Source organism: Capsicum annuum, chromosome 7, assembly GCF_002878395.1.
Source record: "Capsicum annuum cultivar UCD-10X-F1 chromosome 7, UCD10Xv1.1, whole genome shotgun sequence".
Lineage (NCBI taxonomy): Eukaryota > Viridiplantae > Streptophyta > Magnoliopsida > Solanales > Solanaceae > Capsicum > Capsicum annuum.
In genome coordinates this window covers 54585592-54603104 of record NC_061117.1, presented here as the reverse complement: position 1 = coordinate 54603104, position 17513 = coordinate 54585592, and positions in this window count along the sequence as shown.

Below are 17513 nucleotides of genomic sequence, written 5' to 3'. Positions count from 1 at the left end.
GTAGGCAACCCAGTAAATACAACCTTTAAGTATAAGAGTTTGATCATAGCATTTGAGATACTAAACTTGACATCTAGGGGCAAAATAGGAGGGATAATGTCTCCAATCTCTATCGACTCAACCTATCCTAGATTTTCTTCATCGTCTTTATATTACTGAACATACTGATATACTAGGACAACTTGAGGTCGGCCTTCTCTAACTCTTTTATGATTTCCACCGAGTACTACTCGGCAGTCTTCTATCTATCTCTGCTCAGCTAACTCTGCCTCTCAAGCTATGTATTTATCTTTTTCCATTGTGCTTCTCTCATTCCCAGCTTAAGCTAAAAACTCACTAGTATGACGATTAATAATGTCTGAACTCCTTCGGGAGGAGGGGAAGTCAAATCATCTCTTTTATATTCCACCATCTTACTAGGAATACATCGATGCATACCCAACAAAGAACAAAAATAAAAATGAAAAGACCAGAAACTCTAAAAACTTCAAATCACAAATTAACACCGTATTCCCCAGCAACGGTGCCAAAATTTGGTGACATCCAAGCTACACCTCCAATCAAAAGATGATACAATTGCTACCAAATGTAGTAACCCAATAAAGGTTGGTGTCAAATCATAAGGGAATATGTGGATTCAAAGTTCTTAGTTGTTGAAATCAGTAGGCTGAACTAGAAAAGTAATTAGGGGTTTTGAGTATCAGTCTCAAACAAAGAGCAAATATAAACTTTGGTTGTAATCAGTCGTGAGTGAACACTATAATTGTTTTCCCCATGGATTCTCAATTTCTTAGGCTTATCGTGCTTTGTTGAACCAACCTAATACCTTTCATGTAAAATTTATATGTTATGTACCTTCAACAGTCTTTTAGATGAGCAAAAGGATTTTACCCTTTACCTTTTGAGTCTCAGGATGTCACTTTACTAACCTTTATCTTGATCCCAATTAACAATTATCTTTCGAGTCTCTAGTTATTAGATAAAACCTAACCATCTTACTAAGATAAAACCTAAAAGCATGGATCGACAATTAAACACCAAATTACTATTTTCATTATCTTTTCCTAGTCATAACTCCTCTTTTATAATAAATAGCAATAATCTAGGTGGGATCCTAACATTTTTAACCACTAAGAAATCTATTATAGTTAAGATAATGCCATGTATGCCATGATTATTGGTTTAGAACACTAATAGAACTTTCCCTACTTTGTCAATCTGTCAGTGTTTCCACAACCCTAGCTATGGGTTTTAGTTTCTCATGCTTATAAAGAAATCAATAATATTCATCATTAAAAGCATAGATGAAATCACAATGATAAGAAGTAAGAAACCCACGACCATAACTGAATTAATCAACTGAAGTCAATATAAGAAAATTCCAAAATCAAAATCTTATCTTGGAATCAAAATATGATTGTGAATATCAAAAATGTGTAAATCTTACAAAAAAGCACATAAAGGGTATTTATATGTCACGGCCCGAGGCTTCCCCTAGTCATAACATGGTGCTTAGAACCACAAGTGATCCTAAGCTAACCCATGAACTAGCATGATACTTGAGCATTTACATTAAATTAATTATATAAAAAAAAAATTCTGAACTGAAGCACAATCATAAGAAAATCGAAATGCATGTGATACTAAAAAGGTTTACAACATGATAAATCTGAAGGAAGAACTGACTAACTACCTATGAAGCCTCTACTATACTGACTGTAGATGGTTGGGATATGTCTCCAACTAGCACAAATCAATACATAAGAATGATAACAACATAATACATGAACTACAACTGACCGGAGTCCCAAAAACAAGAGAACTCATAACCTACTTGCTGGAGCTGCGAAGTGTCTTATTATGATATGTGGGATAACACTGGTACCTACATTATGAGACAATGTATCACATAGATGTATATATGGATTAGTACTTTTGGAATGTACTAAGTAAGTGGGGGTGAATGCAATAAGTAAAACTTATTACATACATAATCTTAAAACTTGCATTCTAAGTGCAAGTAGACTCACCAAGAGACAAAAAAAAACTAAAAGCTGAAGTGTCTTAAAACATGAATAACAAACATAATCTGATAAGCTTATGAATCACTATACTTAGTTTCTTAAAATCTTTACTTTTGAAGAATAAGTAGAACTGAAGTTGGGAAGCAATAAAAACATGAATTTGGTATGTAAATCTCATGTAAAGTTGAACATACTATAAAACTGAACTGAGGATCATATATGAATACTGAGCATAGAAATATTAACATATAAAAATGAGAATGTAAGACCAAGTATGGCATATACTGACATGATCTAAATAACATAAATAATCTGTAAAACTAACTGAATAACTACTAAAGTTGATTACTTGGTCAAGCAAACCTAAACTGAGATAAACTAAATTTTGACTGAAACTGTGGGAGTTATCATGTAAATGACATGCCCCAATCTGAGCTAATCGGGGTCTAACCTATAACTCTAGTTGGAAGAGTGTTAGTATCTTGCCATGGGTACTAACACATGGCTATGTGGATCTACTAAGCTGGTGTCCTGAAGGACTAAGGAGTCACCCTCTATTAGCAGGGAATCCTAAAAGAGTGTCTACCCTCTACTAGAAGGAAGACCTCTCATACCTATACTGGCTACGTAGTTTTGGTGCTCAGGGACTGCTACTAAAGGTCACACCCTCTACTGGTAGGTAAGTCCCCATCCCTGGGTTTGCTTGGTGCTACCTACTCCCAACTGAATGACACTGGTATTATTAAGGGTCTAACATAATGTGGTACTGTACTAATAAGTTCTCAACATAAACATGGTAATCTAAATAAAATGATAAAAACATGGTCTAACTAACTTGTAACTTGAAAACAGAAAACATGTAAGAATATATACGTATCAGTTGTTCATAACCCGAGAACAATGAATGATTACTAAAATATGATAACAAAACTTGGAACATTGGTAGAAAGTAGCAATGCAGAGACCCAAAAGATATTAATTTCAATACATAAAGTAGACACATGAATTTGAACATAGGAATGAGATAAACTTGGAAGGATAAGAATTTCACATGGTTCAATTCATAACTTGACGATTTAACATGAAATCAATAGAGTATGACATGGTGAATTGAAATTCAAAATATAAAATAACCTAATTCATAAGGAGACACATATTGACATAGCTTGAATCCAAATTACTAAGAAAATAAATGGATTAAATTCATTATTAACATGGATAATTTCATTAAATAAGGAGGATTTACTTTAATCAAAAAGGGGATTTTTGGGGCTCAATAGGTGGAAGAAACCCATCGATGAATACCCCACATACCTTATTTAGACAAATTCTTGAAGAAATCTTGAATGGAAGCTTAAATATGTGATTTCTTAAGAGAAGAAGCTTGAATTTTGTTCTTGGGAAAATGGAGGGTTTTTATGTGAGTTATTTTGATGATACATGGCAAATAATACCCTTTAGGGTGTTATAAGTTGTGCTTTTCACGGTTGGGTTTGAGGGGAAAGGACCAAATTACCCTTTAGACCCTTTACTAAAGAATAGTAGGGCAATATACTCTATGGCGTAGAACGTATTCTGGGGGAATGGCCTCCATGATGCGGCCCTATCACGAAATCGTATTGTTTCTAACAAAAATGGTTATAACTTTTTTCTCGGATATCAGATTAAGGAGAAATTAGTATCCTTGGAAAGCTAATTCATGAATATATATTTAGTGGGTCATGAGCTTGGAAAAATATGAGGTGTTAAATTATCTACCCTTGGAATCATTCATCCTTGAATGATGGAAAGGAACTTGTTGAAGTATTAGAAGTATGGAATAATGTACACATGACATGTCTGGTAATGAAGGGTATAGATGAGCTAAAACATTATAACTTTTATCATGAAACAAATTTCTAAGATGACTTGACTTTACTGACTATAAGGAGCTGATTTATGCTGAGAGTTTAGAACTCACTTGAAATGCTCATGATACAATCATACATATCGAATTGTGAAGTGATAACTAATGCAATAAAATTCCAAAATTTAGTAAGGATGGAATAAAGTATGTAACTTCTCATTAGGAATTATCCCTCAACAAAACACATATAGGAATCAAAGGTGGCCAGTCCAAGACAATTGACCGAGCATCGAGATCGAGTTCAAAAAGGCACAACTCCTATGACCTCTGTATACCAGCATCTACAACCATATGATAAAGACAGGGACATGGGATATGTTGAGCCTACTAAGATAGGTACCATCATTCCTCCTGCTCTACCCCCTAATGTTAAATTTTACATTACTAGTACAATGATCTAATTGCTAAACTTGAATGGTGTGTTTTAGGGATCATTGACAGATGATGAAAACATGTATCCTGCTAATTTTACTGGGATTTATATTTCATATACTATTATGGGGTTGAACTAAGAAGCTTTGAGGTTACGGTTGTTCCTATTTTAATTGAATGGAGAAACATCGATATGGTTAGGGGAACTTCTGAGGGGTTCAATCACTACTTGGCATGAGCTACAAAGATAATTTTTAAATAGGTTCTTCCCTCTTGCAAGGATGCTACAGTTTAAAGATGAAATTTACCATTTTAGATAGCTACCTGTAGAATCCATGTATGAGGCATGGTTTAGATTCAAAAAGAAGTTGATCATGGTACCTAATCACATGATCTAATTTATTGGAAATCTTCTATAGATCCCTGAATATCAGTTCTAGTGGAATGGAAACTACAATTTTGGGATGTGTATTTATTCATCTTCTGTGGGATACTGTGCAAGATATGCTAGATGTTATTTTTGTAAATAATCAAGGTTGGTGTACTAGAGATGCTGAGAGAAGAACAGGTACATATAATATTAGATCAACTAATGATTATGGTGTTGGTCATGAGTTGGTAGCATAAGAGGTTGGCCAGATTCAAATAGACATTAGGCTTCTTACAAAATAATTTACAATAATAAGTGCTGAGAAAGTAAATGCAGAAGGGGCGCAAAGGTCTACTTCTAGAATTTATGAGACTGAGTCTAAAAAGGAAGCAAAGTATCTTGATCATTAGTAGATGGATTATCGAGCCCGAGGAAAAGAGAATCAAGTTTAGAACTATTATAATGATAGATATCAATACAAGAGCAGTGATCGAGATGGTGATTGGAGACATAAAAAGAACTTTAAAAAGAAGAGTGATAGATACATCCCACCAACTAGCCAAGATATCGAGTCTAGAATGGAATCAATGTTGTCGAAATTAGTCAAAGGACAAGAAAGTCAAGAGAGTTGTCTTAAGGAGATTAAGGTGGACCTATAAAGGTCAAATCTGAAGATTGAGTCACATGCTACCGCAATTAAGCAACAGGAGAAGAAATATGGCCAAAGTTCAGCCATATTAAATCAAAGACCGCCTAACATTCTTCGTAGTGATACGGTTCAGAATTAAAAGAATGATAGTCATTTTTATGCCATTACCACTCGGGGTGGTAAAACCAATATGGATCCTTTTGTACCCACCGTGACCAATGCTATAAATGAAGATGATCCCGTTGATGTTGATAGTAGTAGAAAACAAAACAAAGGAAAGTATAAGGTTAAGGAGCTTGTTTAGAATACTATTCCAAGACCTAACCCTTCTTTTCCTCGAAGATTGAAAAAGAAGCAAGAAGAAGGTAAATATCACAAGTTTTTGTCTATATTAAAGGAGTTGACTGTTAACATTCTACTTGTAGAGGCATTGAAACAAATGTCTAGCTATGCAAAGTTCAAGAAGAACTTAGTCACAAAGAAACGGACAGTCAGTTATGAGCTAGCCGACAATATTCATTACTGCAGTGTTGTTGCTACTAGATCATTGGTAGAGAAGAAAGAGGATCATGGTGATTTCACCATCCCTTGCACCAATAGATCTCTTAACTTTTCTCAGGAACTATGTGATCTGGGAGCTGGTATCAATCTCATACAATTAGTAGTGCTTAAGAAGTTGGGGTCATGAGCACTTAAACCAACATCTATGAAACTATGATGGCCGACCGAGTGGTGAAAAATCCAGTTAGTATTCTATGTGATGTAATGGTGAAGGTGACTTCTTTCATCTTTTTAGTTGATTTTATGATATTGGATTGTGAAGTTGATTTCAAGTTCTGATTATTTTAGATAACCCCTTCTTAGCTACTAGAAGGACTTTGATTGGTATGGAGTTAAGACATCTGATGTTCAAACTCAATGATAAGACAGTGATATCCAATATATGCTAGTCCATGCAATAGCTGGATGAGTCAAAGGTAGGATCTATGATTAATTTTTAAGATGAGGAGAAGGTCTCATACCATGATCATGATACGGTAACAAATTGGGATGATACTTCTATGAATGTTCCTATTGAAGAAAGGTTGGGTGTTGAAGACTTAACAGTAGTGATTATCAACTTCGATAGTGATAGTATTGATGACTATGATGAGATGGCATGTGTACTTGAGGAAAACGGCTCATATAGTTTTGCACAAAAGAAGCTTAATCTAGATCTAAAAAATAAAACCACTCTACCAGCTCGATCGTCTATTGAGGAACCACCAGTCTTAGAGTTGAAGGTTCTCCCTTCTTATTTGAAATATGCATTTTTGGGGGCCAACAACACTTTTTTAGTAATCATTATAGCTTATTTGATGCAGACAGAACTAGAGGTTTTGATATCAGCGCTATAGAGATTCAAAAGGGTCATTAGTTGGTCCATTACAGATATGGTGGGTATTCTGCCTAGTCTTTATACTTACAATGACTCATACAATCCACTCGTAAGATCTTATTATGAATCATACATTGCCAGTCATATGCATTCCAGTAATTGATCTTCACGGCTTCAAGTTTCTATTGTCCTTATGATCATTACCACAAGTCGTATCCAGTCCTTTTGACTTGTGGTCTTCACTCATCATTACTTGAACCTTAGACTTTCAAAGGCTTAAACACTAGTCTCTGTATGACTTTTCCTTATGAGTCATAATCATATCTTATGACTCGTATGATTCTGTGACTTCAAATTTGAATTTTTGTTTTGGATTCTACTCTATTTACGATTTCTCCTCATGACTCGTATGATGAGTTGACGACTTATATGCTAGACTCGTAAGATGGTCAGTATTTTCCATTTTTAGCACTTCTTATTCCATTTTCATTCTAAGACCATTGTTAACTTATTTCACCTACAACACACATAAAACCACATCATATATACCAAAATAACCTTAGCCAAGAATAAATTCTTTATTTTAAGCATCAAATGTGTCGTGTTTCCACAGTGCATCAACACCCTCAACTTAGAATTTTGTATGTCCTTAGGCAAACCACAATTCACACCCATAAAGACACAATGTTTAGCTTTTGAAGACTTTGTGACATATTTGGAAGTTGGTTTCGTATTCATCTCAAGAACACCTTCTTACCCCTCCGATCTTGTTGATCAAAAGACTACTATCTATAAAGACATGATACAACAATATGACATACAAAAATCTAATGATGAATTACATTATCAACGAACAACTAGGCCTAAGTAATAACCCCTACCGGGTCAAATAAGTAACTCGGCACCGTACCCCATGTACCCTCATATTTAGAGAATGCCCTATCACTCATCTTGATTTATTTCATTCTTTTAGGTATAGTCCTGAGATACTCACACTCACAAACAAGTTCTAACAAGTGTACACAGTATACCATAGGCTTGCCCTTATGCTCTCTACCCAGATTTTTAGACGGTCAACCTAGGATCACTATAGGACTTTGTTAGGCTTGCAATGTAAGCATGGGATGTTTATGATATATTAGGGATATTTTAAGTGACTTAACCTCCTTGGCACTATATTTTCTTTGAGGTCTAATTTTTTTACTGCACCTAACCTTATTTATTTATCTTTCCACACTTCTTTCTTCATACTCATCTTTCCCTACACACCCCTATAATAGCCATCCTCAAATTAGGCGATTTCCCTGGGATGAGATGCACAATTCCAAGGAGGACCAAGTAAAAAATAGGTTTGTTATAGTGAAAAGAGAAGGTAAAATTGATGTAAACAACAAAAATAGGTCAATTAGGCTAAACTTTTTTATCAAGGTATTCACATATCATTTGGTTTGGCATTTAGGCTTGAGTGGAATAATTAGAAAATAGCCTATGATCATTGATGTGATATAGAAATATAGCACTTTGGATGCTTAAACATGGAAAATATGCAGGTTTCTAAAGCTATTTTGCTTGATATGATCCGTTTTGGGTATGTTTGTAGAAAATCATGTTTTGGATGCTAAGTTAATGGAAAAGGTGTTTTGGCCACTTTTTGGAGCAATTATGTATATTCAAGATGTTTTCCAGCTTGTTCGTGATCAAATCATGCTCAAGAAGTAAAAAATACTAAAAAAAATGACTCCCAACACCTACTAAGGCAACCTACGGACCATATGTAGGACCTACGAACTGCAGGTGGACAAAGCAGATGTCGGAGGTCGAAATATCGAGAGCTAGGCTACAGCATTTTCACCAATGGTCTGCAGTTGCGCCCTGTGTTAGGACCACAGGTACTACCTACGTCCTATTCCAGACCGTAGGTACAAAGAGCAGGTAGCTACCGACCTAGTTTTTCTTGTTTAATTCGGGCTTTGGTTTTAGCATTTCCTATTGTACTATAAATACCCTTTATGTAATTTTAGTTAGTGTTACACTTTTGATATTCACAAATATATTTTGATTCCAAGATCCGTCTTTGACCTTGGAATTGTCTTGTATTTATTTGGTACATTAATTCAGTTATAATTGTGGGTTTTTACACTTCTTATTGTGATTTCATCTATACTTTCAACTATGAAAGTTATTGATTTCTTCACAATCATGAGCAGCTAAAGCTCATAGCTAGGGTTGTGGAAACCCTGACAAATTGATGAAGTAGGGAAACTGTGATTATTAATTTGAACCAATACCCATGGCATGCATTGCTTTATCTTCATTATAATAGATTTCTTAATGGGTGCACATATTAGGATCCCGACTAGATATTATTGTTTACCCTAAAAAATAGGCAATGACTAGGAAAAGATAAAGATAATAGCAATTGGAGGTTAAGTGTTAATCCATGCTAATCATGGAATATAGTGAATGGCCACTAACTATTATCTTATAACTAGAGACGCAAAAGGTAATAGTTAACTAGGATCAAGATAATGATTAGTAAGGCGACATCCTAAGACTCAAAAAGTAAAGGGCGAAATCCTTCTACTTATCCAAAAGACTGTGTAAGGTACATAACTTATCAATTCTGCCGCATGGTATTAGGTTGGTTCAAGAATGCACGATAAGCGTATGGAGTTGAGAAGCCAAGGGGAATGTAATAGTAGTGTTCACCTACACTGATTACAACCAAAGTCAATATAGTTACTTGTTCGAGATTACTACATCAACCCCCTCCCCCATTTACTTTTCTTGTTTTCCCTATTGACTACAACTGCTGAGATCTGCAAACCATGTATTCCCTTGGGATTTGACTGAAACCTGTATTGGGTAACTATATTTTGACAGTAATTGTATCATCATATAATAGGAGGCTTTGTTTGGACATCAATCTAAAATTTGGTCCCATTACCAGGGAACACGGTGTTGAGTTATGATCAAAAGTTGTTGTAGTTTTTGGATTTTTCTATTTGTTCTTGTTCTTTGTAGGGCATACACAGGTGTATACCTAACACATGGAGTATAGGTGATCCCTTACTCCTAGTGAATTCAAATCCAAAAAGGATCCTACAAACACTTGGTAGGATGTCTGAGCAAAATAAAGATGAACCTCCTGAAGGGGTTCGTGATGATCTACCTCCCCCTTTTCTTGAAGATGTACAGAATAGAGTTGATCGGCAAACCAGTTAGCTTTTGGCTCAAGAAGAGAATAATAAAAGAGCAACTAAAGAAGCTCAGAGTGTATCTAGGGAGGCAGAGACTAGCAGTAGACCACCGAGTAGTACTTGATAAAAACCAAAATAGAGCTAGAGGTGCCCATATTCAAATCATCCCAGTATTTCAGTATGTTCAACCATATATAAATGAAGAAGAAGACTTGGGATAATTGAGCCCTCAGAGACTGGAGCCATAGTTCCTCCTATTTTTCCCCCAAGAATCAAATTTGACATTACAAGTGTAATGATCCAACTTTAAAATCTGAAGGGTGTGTTTGCAGGTCTGCCTACAGATGATGCAGATTCGCACCTTGCAAATTTCCTTGGGATATGCAGTTCCTATACAAATCTAGGGATAAATCAAGAAGCACTTAGACTGGGGCTTTTCCCTTCTCACTTACAAAAGAAACATCTTTATGGCTAGGGGAACTACCAAGAGCCTCTGTCACTACATGGAATGAATTACGCAACCAATTCTTAAATAGGTTCTTTCCTTTATCTAGGATGTTTCAGCTCAAAGACGAGATTTATAACTTTAGGAAGATATTTTTTGAGTCTATGTGTGAGGCTTGGTTTAGGTTCAAGAAGAAACTGAGCATAGTTCCCAATCATCGATTATTAGGGACAATCTTATTAGAGATATTCTACAAAGCCCTGACCATCATCTCTAGAGCCATGGAAGACACCATATCTGGAGGAGTTTTGTGAGACTACACTAGGAAACAGCTTTATATCATCTAGATTAGATCTCGCTCACTAACCAAGGGTGGAAAACTCAAGAGGCTGAGAGGGGATCTGACACTTATGCTATTGGTTCCTCCTATGACCAGAGAGTAGTTGATGACACGGTAGCACAAGAGATTGCATTGCTTTGAGCTGATCTTAGGGTACTAGCAAAGTAGCTTACAGCATTGACTTCTAAAAGAGTAAATATAATAGCAGCACAACGGTCAACTTCCAAAGCATACAAGTCAAAATTAGAACAGAAAGTGAATTATCTGGATTGTTAGATGGAGGGTTTCCAAGCCCAAGGGCAAGGAAACCAAAGTCAGAACTACTATGATATATATAGAGACTGTATCAGGGAGTGTGATAGTGACTGGAGGATGAAGGATGACTATATAGAGAAGGGAAATAAATAAATTCCACCTAACAGATGAGATGTAAAATCTAGAATGGAAGAGATACTGGCTAAGCTGGTAAAGGTTCAGGAAAATCAAGAGATCATCCTTAAGGAGATTAAGGCCAACATATCAAGATTGACCAGAAGGTCGAGTCATATGTCACTCCTATCAAGTAGTTGGAGCAATAGTTCGTGCAGATGTCAGCAACTCTGAACCAGAGGTAGCCAAGTAACCTTCTGAGCAACAAATTGCAAAATCCTTAAAACTATGGTCACATACTTTCTATTACCATGAGGAGTAGTATCACTACTATGGATCCCCCATGACTTGCTATAGAAGCTAGTGATGATAAGACACCTGCTATTAAGTCTTAGAAGGTAACATATGATAAAGGTAAAGCTGTTGAAGATAAAGGTAAGGGTTCGGTCATTGAGCAAGAAATTAAACAGATTCTGAGACCACCCCCGCTTTATCACTGGAGAATGAGGTAGAATAAAGAGGAGGTTAAGTTCAAGCAATTCATTAATATTATGAAAGAATTAAGCTTGAACATACCTCTCCTAGAGGCGTTAGAGCAGATGCCTAGATATGCTAGGTTTATGAAACAATTAGTCACAAGGAAGAAAGGAATGACATTTGATGATATTAATGGTATCCACCACTTCAGTGGAATCATGACTAGGTCTTTGGAGCTAAAACGGGGTGATCCTAGTACATTTACTATACCATATACTTTTGGTTCATTTTAATTTTCTAGATCCTTGTGTGATTTAGGGTTCAGCATTAGTTTGATAAAGTTGTCCATATTCAAGAAGTTGGGTTTGAACCCTCTGGAACCAACTTTGATGTAACTCTTAATGGTTGACCGTATAGTGAAGAAGCCTGTGGGAATATTTTTTGATATGATTGTGAGGGTGGATAACTTCATCTTTCTGACTGACTTTGTTATCCTAGACTATGAGGTTGACACCAAGATTCCCATTATACTGGGAAGACCATTAATGGCCATGGAAAAGAGTGAGCTAAAATTCAGAGTCAATGGTGAGGAGGCGACATTCAACATCTGAAATTCAATGAAGCAGCCAACAGACATGAGGGTACTATCGGTGATTGATTGTATTGATGACCCTGGAGGATATTCCTATGGGTATCTTGATAAATTCTAGGTTGTCAAGATACCCGCGTTATACTGTGACATTAAATCAAGTGTTGCATAGGAGGCAACCCATGGGCTTGTGGGTGAATTCTGAGTAACCAACATAGCCACATCGCATCGGAACATTAAATCAATCATTGAGAGGAAGGAAATTCACTATTTTAGTGTTCATACTTTTCTTATTTTTGTCTTTTTGTAGGTTCTTAGTTTTTTAACCTTACCCGGAATACAGTAAAAATAGCTACATTCATTGATTTCCAGGTAAGGGGACTGTGTGATCAACCCATCATGGTCACAAGTCTCACATGAAAGGTTGAGTAATAAGTGGAAAAGTTGAAACTTTGAGGATGAAAAATGTTAAGTTATGGACTTTGGCATCAAATTTTACTTTTGGGACCTAAAACTTAGGTTGCGAGACCATAAGTATCTAGAAAAATATCAAAACACTAGGTCCATATTGTATAAAAGAGTGCCAAAAAAATTTTCGGCTTGGCACCTGTTCCCAGCACCTACTGGCCACAGGTGGTACCTGCGCCCAGGGCCAGATCGTAGGTACAGGCCTCAGGTATAAGTTGTGGCTAGGTTTATCATTGGGCATATTTTGTAATTAAAATATTGGGCCTGCCAACATTTAAATATGACCTAAAAAATCCCTCACCTGTACAAAAACATGCTTACCCTCATTCTAACTCTTTTTAATCCTCAAAACTTCACTTTTCTCTTTGAATTCAAATTTCCCTATTAAATTATAAACTAACCCCCATAATTGAGTAAAGGCTAAATTGTCACTTATTTAAGGTAAAAACTTGTCCCAACATGCTAAAAACAAGTTTCAACCTTGCTTTTGCATGAGTTCTTCACTATTCTCTTCTAGTTCCTCCTATAAAAGGTAGATTTCTCGGCTCCTAATGGTTAAATATTGGTATATCAAATGTTTAAACAAGTTTATATGTGTATTTAATTGAAAAATACATAGAAACTATCATGCTTGTATGTAAGAGCCTTGAAGTAGCCTAAAATCATAATGTAAGGCCTTGTATTAAAGAAAACCTAAAGTTAGGCCCTAACCGAAATTGAACTTGAACGAATGAAATAATACCATTAGTTGAGCATGTTTGTTTGGTTTGAAATTCATGATTCTTTAATGGTGTGTGCAAATTTTACTTGTTCGGATTTCAAATAGGCCTTTGGGATGTGAAAATTAAGGAAAAATTCAAACTTTTCAAATTGAGTTTTTCTTCAACTTTTACTATCCCTCACTTTTGTTGGAAACTAACAATTGGTTTTTTGGATATATATGACACCTAAAGCAGTGAACAAAATGAAGGCCAGTACTTCAACAAGACGAGAAGAGTCTCCCGATCCAAGAAGTTCAGTAGATAAGTACCCGAGGCAATGATGTAGAGACGTTGTAGTTGAGGTGACATGCAGAGTCACGAGAAGACTGACTAGCCAAGCTGCTCAGTCAGCTGTAGCCCGACCGAGGATGAAGTTTGCATAGATATTACCACTGCACACTCCTTCACCTGATGATGATGATGATGATGATGATAACAAGGAGAAAGAGTGTGATTTTACTCCACAGGTTGCTGCTAAGGACACCTCTCAGGACCCCCAGTCTGGGAGGGTTCCCATAATTTATATAATGAGGTTGAGCAGGAGTAGTAATCCATGATGTCCCAGTCTGATAAGGGCATGGCTCTCATGTATAATAGATAAAGGTACCCCACTCTGACTAGGGTATCGAGCAACCTTTCCAGGATGCTTTAGTACAGTAGAGTGCCACTCCTACATCGGCCTTGACTGTACGTCTCAAGAAAAGACATCAGTGATAGTGTGTTGAAGGGATGCGGGAGATTTATGATAGACCTACGAGGTATATTTATAGGGAGCACCAAATTGATCTACCAGAGCTAGATCGAGTACTATAGCTATGGGCAACATTTGATAGATATCAGCTAGAGTGGATAACTAGGCCACTCAGTTCCTACGGCACAGCTATGGTGTGGGAATTTTATGCATCCTACAGAGCTACTATGGTCCTTCCTATGTGCATACATCCAGGACTGATCATATTTTCTAGGCAGCCATAGCTTTAGCACACATTGGTTAGAGGGGTCAGAGTTGACATATCAACAAAGACTATTCGCAGAGTTATCTTTGACCCAGATTATATCACTCTGGCATCTACAGCTGAGTGCGACCATTGACTGAGGATTGCACATGATTGATATAGCATGCGGCAGGTTGAGCATCAATGTGAGAGGTTCGAGATAGCTAGGTGTATAGCTAGTTATATTTAACCACTGAGTGATACTGCCCCATGGATCAAGGAGAAATCTATGATCAAGAAGAACCTCTTGACATTGGAGGCAAAGTTTTGGTGGTTTATGATTAGATATCGATTGATACCACTGCTTCAGATAATACCTTGACATAATAGAGAGCAATATTGGTTACCTTTCTAATGGCTGATTATGATGTTGATTTTTCTAGTATTCTCCGACATGAGTTACATGACAGAGCCTTTGGGAATTACCTAATCTGCCATTTCCTTACATGATTCATAAGTTATGCAATGAGGCTGGCATGCCTGAGATACTAGGTGTATACGAGATGGTAGCTGCAACAGCGACTACACAGATGAGAACCATAAAGGGACTAGCACGTCAAGGCACTTCTAGGAGATTGACACAGGAGGTAGTAATACCATGGTCCTACTCTAAAGGCCTGGTAGTGTTTGTAAAGCCTACTAAGGCATATCGAGATGATGTGGGTATTATTATTGACATGGAGATAGGGGAGCATAGAAAGGCTTCTAATTTAAGTACACAAGGTGAGGTGACATAGGCTACTTTTTCTTCAGCCTCGGCTTCAACCTCAGATCTGGTTGGTACATCAATAGAGTCTACTTGCCCATCTACTATAGCTCCTACAACAGGTATGATTACTATATCTAGTGAGTTTTTGTAGAGCTTAGAAGACAGCCAGAGGACCATAGATGCTAGACTAAGGATTGTCGAGACTTAAATGACTACCCTTTATAATCAGATGAGATTAGGGGTATAGACTAGATTTGATCAAACACCGGCATAATAGGGAGCTATACTGAGTACTGCACTATTTGAGCTATGTGTTAACTTTCAAACATGGCTTGATCAGTTTGAGAGATGGGTTATATCCTGATATACAAAGATAGCTACACCAGATCTAGCCCAAATGAGGAAGGGGTTTGATGTGTTATGAGTAGAGGTATGCTCTTTTATGGAGAGCCGTGCTACATCCACTTCCTCAATTATACCCTAGGTGGTCCAGATATCACATCTGCATGCATAGAGACAGTTTGATTTTCTCGCAAAGGAGGATGTAGAGGTCCCAGCAGTTGGGACCAAGAGAGGTCACCTAAATTACTTACAGGATCCTAATATGGTTATGGCCAGGTCATTTAAAAGGCCAGGCATAATTCATTAGACTGCATTCATCGATGAGTTGAGGTATGCATTTATAGAAGTGGGTGCCTAATAATGCCCAAATAACACCTCCAATTGAAGGATAAAGCTGTCGTTGTCAAATATAGTAACCCAAATAGGTTGGGGTCAAATCCCAAGGGAATATGTCAAAAATCTATCTCAGATTTATTGAAATCATCGGGCAATGTATAAAAGTAAAAGGGGGATTTATTGAAGTAGATAAAGGAGAAAAATTGGAAAAATTGGTTGTTCTTAGTTCAAAACAATAGAAGACAAACACTAGGATTGTGTTCCCCTTGATTCTTAACTCCATAAATTTCTCACTATCAACCCAATTGTTCTGTTGTTCTATATGCAAAGTCTACAAAGTAGGTATTATCAGCCGTCGGGTAAGCTGAAAGATAAATTTCACCCTTTACTAGGTAAGTCTTAGCGTGTTACCTTGTTGCCACTTGCTATGACCTCGATTCACTATCACTGGGTAGGATCAAGCGATTAGATGACATGGAGGGAACTAAAAGGTGTAGATAAATCCTAAATCATTGTCCTATTCTTCTTTTACCAATCACAAGCTCCCTTGTTGGGATGGATGTGAATACAGCCTATCTCAAGCTACTGCAACTACTTGAGATTAATTATCATGAAGAAGATTAAGATACATGCAACCCTAGAGTAGATGAACATCACACTTCCTCTACGTAGCTAATCCACCAAGGTTTCCATAACCCTGGTTAAGAGAATTAGCCTCTCATCTTTATGAGATCAATCATGGAATCCACAGACAAAATTACAAAATCAATTTCCCAATAATAAGGAATAAATTGCAAAGTCTTAAATTGAATACCAAACCAAAAACAAACCAAGAATAATAATAAATAGATGAATTCTTTATTGAATTTTTGAATGTTAGAATAAATTAAAAAAACAAATCCTAAAGTGTATTTATAGATTACAAAAACCAAATCCTAATTAAAGTAGGAAAACCCTAGAAATCAAATCCTAAATAAAATAGGAAAACACTATAGATAAAATCCTAAATAAAATAGGAAAACTTAATTAACCATACATAAAAGGACTTTAAAACATAATAGGAGTTTAATTAGGATATATGGAAACCCTAGTAAACAAATCCTAACTAAAATAGAATAGGAAAAGTAAGTTGGCCAAACTTATAACTTGTATCTTCATATTAAACTGAGCATAACTTTTTGTGTACTTGGAATTTTCAGTCTCAAGATCCACCAATAGATATACAATTGAATTAGCTTTCCAATGATACCAATTTTGGCTTAATCCGATATCAGGGTGAAAAAATATGGCCAAAATACTGAAGCACTGTCGAAGTTAAGTTGAATCTATCTGAGATACTACTTTAAGGTTTGTCCAAGATACGAATCATATAGGATCCTTACGAGTTGTTAGGAGAAATTCGTAACTTAGGATTTAAAGGATTAAAATAGGTTTTTGACTATGATTCAAGCCGTTTTTTATAGTTTCTCTTACATTTAGCATACAAAACCTAATTTCCTGCAAAACACTCCCAAAAACACATCAAATCTAACAACATAGCCTTATGTACATGCATATTCTCATAGTTTAAGCACCGTGATTACTATATTCCTATAGCATAGTAAGGCCTCTACTAGTATTGCACTGCCACCACCACCACCTCCGCTGGCTGATATGCCCCCATATAGGGATGCTCATAATTTGAGTGCTTAGTGCTTCCCAGGTATGTTCTCACTTCCTTTAATTTACTTTGTTTTAAAGCATTGAGGATAGAGTGTAGTTTTTAGTTAAGGGTGGGAATACC